Consider the following 12,595-nt stretch of genomic DNA (forward strand, 5'->3'; position numbering starts at 1 on the left):
CACTAGCTCAAGTAGCCAAAACTATCGTCTTTATAACTAGCCTATACATGCTATATTTACATATATCCATGAGTTCAAAGGTACCAATCAGCAACTGGATAGTGTGATGCGTATCTTCGACCTTATCCGAATTGAGCTAGCTATCAAGCCTCTATAAAACACAGAAAAGAAACAGAGTAAGCTATATAGCTTAGTAAGCTCATATAATTCAGAATTAAACTTACCATTGTACATAATCAAGACAACTAAACAAGGTATGCTTATTTCAATTACCAAATGCCTAAAGCATTCATCAACAAGTTAGTCACATAAGTGCATGAAATCTTGCATTATCACAATTTGATACCCAATACGTTACATCATATCAATTTCATATGTCATGTACATCATTTATAACATTTCACTCTCAATCATATAATCAATAAATCATTCACTAATAGTAACTCATTCGTATAAATAGTACTTCCTCTATATAAAAACTTAACTTACTCACATTCCCCATAACAGAATTTATACCCAGTGAACCTATTAGAACATCGAGGGATACTCAGGTGATATACATTACATGTTTAAATCAGTAATCTATCAATTTATTATCATTTCCGCTCTTTCGAGCTATAATCAGTAAGCTCCTCCTGAGCTGATGAACAGTAAGCTCTATTGAGCTGAAACGGTAAGCTCTGACGAGCTGATTTATCGGTAAGCTCATACAAGCTGTGGTGAGTCTGCAACGCATGTTGGATACCAACTAAAATGGTAACCCTAGTAACATGTCACTCTATCCCACAAATTCTTATTGTTCAAACGGGGCTAGGTAATCATCAGATTATATTGATAAGGCATTTAAATTTCAAGTAGATCATTTACTCAATTACATACATCCATTTCAAATAATTACAAGTACTTAGAAGTTCGATTCTAATTATACGAACTTACCTCGAGTTGCTCGGATAGAAATTATCAACTATTCGTCCACTTTCTTTTTTCTCCGATCTAATCCCGATCTCTGCTTATCTTAATCTATATATTATCAAATTTAGCACATTCAGCATTAGGTCTATTCAATTTAGCTTAAAATTTACAATTTAGAAAATTTATATATTTTCCCTTAATATTTCACATTTTTACAATTTAGTCCTTAACATATAAAATTGCAAATTCATGCAATTTAGTACAAACACATGCTTAGCCGAATATAATACATGTTACTAGCGGCCCATATTTCAATTTATTCATACTTTTAACCACCACATTTCACATTTTATCAACTTAATCCCTTTCTGACATTTTTGTCAAAAATCACTTTACAAAAGCTATTAATCTAACATTAAACCTTCCAAATTTGTCATAAATCATCAAATTACTCAAGCATTCAATAATGGCAACATGATAAATATTTAACAGTTTTAAAATTTAATGTATGGGCTAGCTAGAATATGAAGCAAAAATTACAAAAATATAGAAATCATTAAAAACGGAACAAAACACATACCTAATTGCTTGAATTTTGCTTAGGCGAATGAAGAACCCTAGTTTCTTCTTGTTCTTCTTTAGTTTCAGTTAGATGATGATAATGGAAGCCTTTAATTTTTTTTATTTAACTAATCTTTGTTTAACAATTTACATTATTAACTGTTAAAAAACATCATTTTTTCACATAAACTATAGACATAAATGTCCACTAACCTTTAAATGGTTTAATTACCATTTAAGGCCACCATATTTGAAAACTAAAGCCATTTGACACCTTTAGCTAATAGAACAACACTTTTGCATTTAATGCAATTTAGTCATTTTTTCTTAAATTAAGCATTCAAATAGTAAATTTTTTTTACGAAACTTTCACACAATAATTCTATCATGCTGTAAAATTTAATAAAATAATAAAATAAATATTTTGACTTTGGATTTGTGGTCCCAAAACTAATGTTTCGATTTGACCAAAACTGGTTGTTACAACTCTCCTCCCTTAAGGATTTTCGTCCTCGAAAATCTTGCCAACGAATAGGTTAGGGTACTATTTTCGTATAACTTCCTCGAGCTCGCACGTAGCTTCCTCAATCTCGTGTTTATGCCAAAGAACCTTCACCCGGGTTATGCGTTTATTTTTTAATTCTTTGATTTCACGAGCTAAAATCCTAACCGATTCTTCGCTATACGTCAAATTAGTTTGTATCTCAACATCTACCGGAGAAATAACATGTGATGTAGCATTGAAATGTGAACGACATTATGAATCTTTTCAAATTCTGATGGTAAAGCTAATCGATATGCTACAGGCCCTATTCTTTCAATGATTTCATACGATCTGATAAATCACGGACTTAATTTTCCTTTACGACCAAATCGAAGAACCTTTTTCCATGGTGACACCTTTAGAAACACTCGATCCCCGACTTGAAACTCAATTTCTTTATGTTTCAAATCCGCATATGATTTCTATCGATCTAAAGTTGTTTTTAATTGTCGAGAATTGTTTTCACTTTTTCTTCAATTTCTCTGATCAATTCAACCCCGTGAATCTTTTTCTCACCCAATTTAGTCTAGTATAGCAGAGTTCAACATTTGCGACCATATAAAGCTTAGTACGGTGCCATCTTTATACTTGTCTGAAAATTGTTGTTATACGTGAACTCAATTAATGGTAAGTATATTTCCCAACTGCCTTCAAACTTTAAAATACAACATCTCAACATGACTTCAAGGATTTGAATAACTCTCTCGGTCTAACCTTCAGTCTGAGGATGGAAAGCAATACTAAAATTCAACCTTGTTCCCAGAGCTTCTTGCAGTTTCTTCCAAAATTGTGATGTTAATCTCGAATCTCTATAAAAAATAATAGATAGTGGCACCCCGTATAATCGAACTATCTTAGAAATGTACAATTCAGCTAGTTTATCAAGTGGGTAATCCGTATGAACCGGTATGAAATGAGTAAATTTCGTTAGCCGGTCAACGACAACCAAGATAGCATTTTTCTTTTTCAGAGTTAAGGGCAAACCTGACACAAAATCCATTGTAACTCTATCCCATTTCCACTCAGGAATCATTACAGGCTACAGTAAACCCGATGGTACTTGATGTTCAGCTTTGACTTGCTGACAAATCAAACATTTAGAAACAAACTTTGAGATATTTCGCTTCATGCCTTGCCACCAATAAAACTGTTTCAAGTCGTTGTACATTTTGGTACTTCCTAGATGAACAGATAAATAACTATTATGTGTTTCATTTAAAATCTTCTGAATAAGTTCTGAGTTTTTTGGCATGCAAATTTTATTATGAAATCTTAAACAATCATCAGCTCTAATTTGAAACTCTAAATTAGGGATATTCTCACATTGAATTTATTAATCTTGTAATTCACGATCATCTTTCTGAGCTTCACAAATTTGTTAAAGATATATTGGTTTAGCTTTTAATTCAACTAAAATAGACCCATCATTACAAATCATCAACTAGGTATTCATTGCTCGTAATGCAAACAAAGATTTTTAACTCAGGGCATTAGCAACAACATTAGCCTTTCTCGAATGATGATCAATCACAAATTTATAATCTTTCAATAACTCGAGCCATCTTCGTTGTCGCAGATTCAAATCTTTCTGTTACATCAAATATATTAAGTTTTTGTGATCCGTATAAATGTGACACTTTTCTCCGTATAAATGTGACACTTTTCTCCGTATAAATAGTGTCACCAAATTTTAAAAGCGAACACAATTGCAGCCAATTTTAAATCGCGCATCGGATAGTTCTTTTTATGCGGTTTCAATTGTCAGGAAGTATAAGCTATAACTTTTCCTTCTTGCATCAGAATAAAACCCAGACCGTTTAATGACGCGTCACTATAAATCACAAACTATTTCCCTGATTCAGGTTGAACCAAAACTGGTGTTTCAGTTAACAATGCTTTCAACTGTTCAAAACTCTGCTGACATTTTTCTGACCATTCAAATTTTACATCTTTCTGAAACAGTCGTGTCATCGGTGTCGCAATCATCAAAAATTTTTTCACGAATCTTCGATAATAGCCTGCTAATCCCAGAAAACTACGGACTTCAGAAACATATCTCGGAGGTTTCCAATCAACAATAGCAAAAATTTTACTTGGGTCAATACCTTCAGCTGAAACAATATGCCCCAGAAATCTAACCTCTCGGAGCCAAAATTCACATTTATTGAACTTTGCAAATAATTGTTTATCATGTAGAGTTTGTAACACAATCCGCGGTAGAGGGTATTTGTTCTTTATAGTCATTTTATTTAGCTGTCTGTAGTCAATACACATTCTCATTGTACAGTCTTTCTTCTTTACAAACAATACCAGTGCACCCTAGGGTGAATAACTTGGTCTTGCAAAACCTCTGTCTGCTAATTCTTGCAACTGAGCTTTCAACTCTTTTAATTCTGTTGGAGCCATTCTATACGGAGCTATCGATATTGGTTTTGTTCCAGGTATTAATTCAATACCAAATTCAACCTCTTTGATCGGTGGCAAACCCAGTAGTTCTTCTGAAAATACATTCGAAAACTCACAAACAACAGGTACATATTCAATCTTTGATTCAAACACTTTTGTATCCAATATGTATGCAAGATATGCATCACAACCCTTTTTCACACATTTCTGAGCTAATATAGTTGATAACACTGTAGGTAATTCACTCGAATCCTCAGACTCAATCTGAAGAATTTCTCCGTTCTGACATTTCAATTCGATAATCTTTCGTCTACAAATTAGAACTGCATCATGCTTAGTCAACCAATCCATACCCAGAATTACATCAAACTCATCAAACGGTAGAAGCATCAAGTCAGCCGAAAAACAATAACCCCGAGTCATCAAAGGATAATTCTTACAAATTTTATCAACTAAAACAGACTTGCCTAAGGGGTTCAACTTTGATTACAAACTCTGTAACATGTAAACTCTTCTTAGACACTAAATTCATACAAACATATGAATGAGTTGATCCAAGATTTATCAATGCAACTATATCAGTATCGAAAAGAGAAAAAATACCGGTAATAACATCTGGTAATGATGCCTCCTCTCATGCACGGATAGCATAAGCTCGGGTAGGTGCTTGTGCCTCAGATCTCACAGCAGAATCTCGCATTGCACTTCTATTAATACTTGTATTTCTAGCGTTTTGGGGTGGTCTCCTTTTAGTAGCCGCATTACTCACTTTCATCGGTTGATGTCTTTCAGCTATAGACTTTTCTGGATAGTCCCAGAGATAATGATCAAGAGATCCACATCTAAAACAAGCTCCACTATTTACTCTACATTCACCATAGTGTCGCTTATTGCAGTGTTTACATTCAGGTCCAACATTTCTAACACTACCCACAATAGCAACAGATGTCGTCAGAGGTTTAGAGCTGAAATGTCTCACATCTCTATCTTTTATCGAAATCCCTGCAGAAGCAATAGAACAAGGATGATATTCTTTAGATTTCTTTAATGCTGACTGATGTGATATACCCACAAGTCTCTTTCTAAAATCTCTAGCTTCAGAATCGGCTTTTCTTTTTTCTTTGCTAAGCTTTTCAGCTTTACAAGCTCTGTCAACTAAAACAACAAACTCTTTCAACTCAAGAATTCCAACTAACAGTCAGTTTTCTTTATTTAATCCATCCTCGAACCTTTTACACATTATAGCTTCAGAAGAAACACATTTACGAGCATATTTACTGAGTCGTACAAACTTTCTTTTGTATTATGTTACTAATATACGACCCTATTTTAGTTCAAGAAATTCCTTTTGTTTCTAATCAATAAACTGTTGGCTGATGTATTTCTTTCTGAATTCAACTTGAAAGAATTCCCAAGTAACTCTTTCCTGTGAAACTACGGATATCAAGGTATTCCACCACTGATATGCAGTGTCTCTCAATAGTGATACAACACATTTTAAACATTCTTCAGGTGTGTAAGAAAGTTCATCAAATACTCGAATCATGTTCTCAAGCTAAAACTCAGCTCTCTCAGGGTCATTGCTAACAGTAACTCTGAATTCCTCAGCCCCATATTTCTATATCTTATCAACAGGTGGTTTATTCAATCGCAAAGGATCCGTACCTTGAAGAACTACAGATATCGGTTGGGGAACAGGTGGGGGTGGAGGTTGTTGCATAGCCGGATTGGCTCGGACATATTCAGTGAACCATTTACTCATCATCTTGAAAAAAAGGCTTCTCTAGCCTTTCTCCCGTGACTATTCGATAATGGTATAGATTCAGACAGCGCAGCCCCTTGAGCGGGAGATGGTGCATTACTTTCGACATCGTCAGCTACGTCTCGATTTGGATTCATTTTCTATATAAAACATAATTTAGAAATTGTCAGGAGATATCACAATATCACAGTTTATGTATATGACATGTATAGTTAGACTCACATACGCTACGTTAGTCCTAAAATTGACTAAACCATAGCTCTGATACCAAAAAATAAAACACCCCTCACCCGTATTTAATGTCAAAATAGGGTTACAAAGTATTACCAAACTTATAAAACAAATACACATCCAAATAGAGTACATATCACAAATCATGCATTAATCCTTCAATTGCAATCATATTGTCCCTATTACGAGCATACGAGGCTTTAAAATACTTTGGGAATGGTTCTGGACTAAATCGATAACTTATGAAACTTCCACGAAACTATGAAATTTTTCACAAAACAGGGGACACACGCTTATGTGGCTAGCACGTGTGCCCTAAAAATGGTCACACACGCCCGTGCCAAACTTATAGGTATACTGACTTATGCCACATGGCTAAGTCACATGCCCGTGTGTGAGGCTGTGTGGAGCATACTGACTTGATTTTAATCTTAATACCGGGACACACGGTCGTGTAACACAACCATGTGTCACACACAGTTGAGACACACGCTTGTGTCTTAGCCCGTGTAGACAAAAATAGGCTATTTACCAAGCCAAATTGCCACCCAAACCTACAAGAATCAACACCAATTCAATAGGCACAATCCATGGCACAAACAAGTATTCAAACCAAATAACACAAATATCATTTTGATCATAATTCACACACCTCATAAATTCAACATTTGCATATTTCCATTCCAACTAATACTTGCCAAAATATACCATATTTGAATTCTTAACCACAACCACAACATTATACCAAATTAAGCCAAATTACATGGCTTAATCTTAAATAAAAAAATATACCAAAATCATTAGCTCAAGTAGCCAAAACTATTGTTTTTATAACTAGCCTACACATGCCATATTTATATATATCCATGAGTTCAAAGGTACCAAGCATCAACTGGATAGTGTGATGCGTATCTTCGACCTTATCTGAATTGAGCTAGCTATCAAACCTCTATAAAACATAGAAAAGAAACAGAGTAAGCTATATAGCTTAGTAAGCTCATATAATTCAGATTTAAACTTAACATTATACAAAATCAAGAAAAATAAACAAGGTATGGTCATTTCAATTACCAAATGCCTAAAGCATTCATCAACAAGTTAGTCACATAAGTGCATAAAATCTCGCATTATCACAATTTGATACCCAATACATTACATCATATCAATTTCATATGTCATGTACATCATTTATAACATTTCACTCTCAATCATGTAATCAATAAATCATTCACTAATAGTAACTCATTCGTATAAACAGTACTTCATCTCTATAAAAACTAAACTTACTCACATTCCTAATAACATAATTTATGCCCATTGAACCTATTAGAACATCGAGGGATACTCGGGTGATATACATTACATGTATAAATCAGTAATCATTCAATTTATTATCATTTTTGCTCTTTCGAGCTATAATCAGTAAGCTCCTCCTGAGCTGATGAACAGTAAGCTCAATTGAGCTGAAACGATAAGCTCTGACGAGCTGAAATCAGTAAGCTCTGACGATCTAATTTATCGGTAAGCTCATATGAGCTGTAGTGAGTCCGCAACACATGCTGGATCTCAACTAAAGTGGTAACCCTAGTAACATATCACCCGTATCTTACGAATTTTTATGGTTCAAAAGGGGCTCAGTAATCATCAGACTATATTGATAAGGCATTTAAATTTCAAGTAGATCATTTACTCAATTATATACATTCATTTTAAAAAATTAAAAGTACTTAAAAGTTCGATTCTAATTATACGAACTTACATTGAGTTGTTTGGATGGAGATTATCAACTATTCGTCCACTTTTCCTTTTCCCTGATCTAATCCTGATCTCGGATTATCTTTCAACATTCGGTCTATTCAATTTAGCTTAAAATTTATGATTTGGAAAATTTACACATTTGCCCCTTATGTTTCATATATTCACAATTTAGTCCTTAACACATAAGATTGCCAATTCATGCAATTTACTACAAACCCATGCTTAGCCGAATATAATACATGTTACTAGTAGCTCATATTTTCAATTTATTCACACTTTTAACCTCCATATTTCACATTTTATCAATTTAATCCCTTTTTGACATTTTTGTTAAAAATCACTTTACAAAAGCTATTAATCTAACATTAAACCTTCCAAATCTATCATAAATCATCAAATTACTCAAGCATTCAACAATGGCAACATGATAAATCTTTAACAGTTTTGAAATTCAAGGCATGGGCTAGCTAGAATACGAAGCAACAATCACAAAAACATAGAAATCATTAAAAACAGAACAAAACACATACCTAATTGCTTGAATTTTGTTAGCTGAATGAAGAACCCTAGTTTCTTCTTGTTCTTCTTTAGTTTCGATTAGATGATGATAATGGAAGCCTTTAATTTGTTTTTATGTTATTTAACTAATCTTTGTTTAACAATTTACATTATTAACCTTTAATAAAACATTATTATTTCGCATAAGCTATGGACGTAAATGTCCACTAACCTTTTAAATGGTTTAATTACCATTTAAGGCCACTATATTTGAAAACTAAAGCCATTTGACACCTTTAGCTAATAGAACAACACTTTTGCATTTTACGCGATTTAGACCTTTTTCTCAAATTAAGCATTCAAACAGTAAAATTTCTTTACGAAACTTTCACATGATAATTCTATCATGCTATAAACTTTAATAAAATAATAAAATAAATATTTTAACTTCATATTTTTGGTCCCGAAACTACTATTTCGATTTGACCAAAAACGGGCTATTACAAGATGGCTAGGTGAATGGTTTATTAAGTTTAACTGATATGTTTTGATGCCAAATTATGCCATTTGGATTGATTGATTTATAATGATTAAATGAATTGTTGGAATGTGTTTTGGTATATTTTGCATAGGAAAAGTTTGGCAAACATGCACCAAATGTGAAATTGGTTAGGTTGACATGGAATAAGTACCAAATGGTCAAAAATGTACCAAAAATAGAGTCCACATCGAGATGTCGAGCGATGGTCATCGCGACGATCTTTGGACTTCAGGCTACGATGTGACGAGGAACCTCGTTGTCATAACAAGGCCAAGTTAGTATGTCACGTCGCGAAAAGGAAATCTCTCACATCATGACGTCGATTTAAAGATTTAAGACTTAAAAATTGGTCATTGTTCCATCTCAGGCTAACTTCAGAGCATACGTAGGTTTGTATAAGACTCGAGAAAGGTGGTGTATCGTGACTATGGTTTAAAATGTTTATGTTTGCATGTATTATGTTGTGATTTGAATGTTAAATGTTTGTAGTTACTCCAACAACACATGTGAATCCTATAGCTTGGACCCGATGATCGGGTCAGACAAAAAGTGTTATAGATTTATTGTTACTTTTAAAGTTTAATATAATTATATAATATATACAATATATTTACATAAATTAAATACTTATCAATTTACATTTTATTTTTATTTAAATATTATCGTATAATTATATTAATTATTAATGTCTGTTTCATTATAAATTTGGACTTTTTCAAGTTTTAGATCAAATATATCACGGACATGAGCTTGGATTGATCTCAAGCCCAAGCTGATCTTGGGTTCAAATTAACTCGAGCTCAAGCTTTCTTGGGTTTAGATTTTTCTCGAATTTGGATTTTTTTTGAGCTCATATCATCATAGGCCTGAATTTTCTTGAACACGGATCTTTACAGTCTTAGATCGGCACGAGTGGGCTTTCAAGCTCAAGCTTATTTTCTCAGCTCTACTAAAAGTATATGTTTTCTAAAGATAACTTGACATTTATAAGTGTTGAGGTTCTTTATTTTTTGTGACTGGCCAAGTTTTTTCAGCCTTTCAGGATTAGGGAGGAGATTGTGGAAGGAATCTAGACATTAAAATGAACCTGGACACCTTTTAATGCCCATATTCTTTCTAGAATCCCCTCTCTAATCTCAAGGTGTCGAAATTATGGTTTTTCTTAAAATGTAAATGCATTTCAATACCTTTATTTGTCAATGTCCATTTAGATTTTGGAAAATCTTAACCCTAGTTGTTAAGTTTAAAAAAAACAATTAGAGAAATGGAAAATTAAAATGGACTTTGATGCCATTGAGGGTCATGATTCATTTAAAACTCTTAATCTTAAATGATCTTTTATAGAAAATATTTTAAAAAATTAAATAGAACTAAACATTCATGGTGTCGAAATCCATTTAAATAGTTTATCTTACTTGTTTATTTCTCATATAAAATTTTTAAAAAATCATTTATATTATAAATTATATACATACTCATAAATCTTTAACCCAAAATTTGAAATTTTGAGATTAGGACATGTGACTCAATATGCAACAATAGATGAAAATCATGTGTCTCGATGTCACAATACTGTGAGAATAGAAGCTCACAATCTATTTTGTGATCAGTTACATGATTTTGGTTTCTATCACATTTGGGGGTATGACTTTTGTGCTAGCATTTATTTCTTCTTTGGTTGTTAATTGTATGATCACTACACCAAAACAGGCTTTTAGCGGCACTTTTAACGGCGTTTGGACAAAAAACGCCGGTAAAAATCAAGCATTAGCGGCGCTTTCTGGAAATCGCCACTAAAGATTGAGCATTAGTGGTGTTTTTAAAAAAATGCCGCTAAAAATGAGCATTAGCGGCGTTTTTCAAAAAAACGCCGCAAAAAACCTTAGCCCAACGGTGTCGTTTTCTAACATTTCGTGGCTTTAGCGGCGTTTTTCAAAAAGCGCCGCTAATGCCTGGGTCTTTAGCGGCGTTTTTGGAAAAGCGCCGCTAATGGTAGGGGCTTTAGCGGCGTTTTTGATAAAGCGCCGCTAAAAACATTTTATCTTACTTGGTTTATTTATATTAATTAAATAAAATTCAATTTATTTCTAATTGAATATTTAAAATATTCAGAAAAAATAATAACACGTAGAAATAATTTGAAAATAGAACACATGGAACAATTAAAATACCATTATTTAAAATAATTTTAAAGTTTTTTAGGTATATGATTAATTTAAGATTTAAGGCCGGTTTAGGAGTTACTGTTTTAAGGTTTATGGAGTATGGATTTAAGGATTATGGATTAGGGATTATGGTTTAATGGTTGAGATTTAAGGTTTAGGAGTTAGTGGTTAGGGGTTTAGGGGTTAAGAGTTAGGGATTTAGGGTGTATGAGTTCATGGGTCAAGTTAGGGTTTTGGGTTTAGATTAATTATTTTTTAATTTATTTTTAAATATTTTTTTAATTTATATATTAAATAATTTCATATATAATTGAAAAGATAAGATAGTATTAATTTTAAAATAATTAATTAATTATTATTATAGTTTAGGGTTGATATGGTTTACGGTATATGGTTAATTTAAGATTTAAGGCAAATTTAGGAGTTACTATTTTAAGGTTTGGGGATTATATATGGATTTAGGGATTATAGTTTAAGTGTTGGGATTTAAGGTTTAGGGATTAAGAGTTAGGGGTTAGGGGTTAAGAGTTAGGGATTTAGGGTTTCAAGGGTCGAATTAAAGTTTAAAGTTTAGATTAATTAGTTTTTTTAATTTATATTAAATATGTTATTATATAATTGTAAAAGAGATAATAATAAATTTAATATATAGAAATTATGAGTATAGTTTATATTATTTAAGAGATATATAATAGATAGACTTTATATATATTGAATGGTTAATTTAGGGTTTAAGTTTTATTTGAGATTTGTTAAATGATACAATTTTATACAATTAATTAATGTTTTTATATTTAAAAATATTTAATTTAAACCATTTGATATATTTGATATGGATATATAGGTAATTATTTAATTTGGATAGGACCAAATTATAAGAAAAAAATACAAAAATAAAAATGAAATAAAAAACTAAAATTTATAATATTATCTAATTATTGTAAATATTACTTAAAATTTTAATAATTCTTTATGTAAAATTTATATAAAAGATACAATAATTGAATATAAAAAATATGTGAGCTTTAGCGGTGTTTTCAACAAAAAATGCCATTACTATGTATTAAAATTTCCCAACTTTTCAATAGAAGAATTTAAATTTTTTAGTGGCGTTTTCAAGAAAAACGCCAGAAAAGGTAGACATTGCCGGCGTTTTGATAAAAAACGCCGCAAACATGTATTGTAATTTTTCAATACAGTGTCGTTTTGATAAATTT

Source organism: Gossypium hirsutum, chromosome A05 (assembly GCF_007990345.1).
Source record: "Gossypium hirsutum isolate 1008001.06 chromosome A05, Gossypium_hirsutum_v2.1, whole genome shotgun sequence".
Lineage (NCBI taxonomy): Eukaryota > Viridiplantae > Streptophyta > Magnoliopsida > Malvales > Malvaceae > Gossypium > Gossypium hirsutum.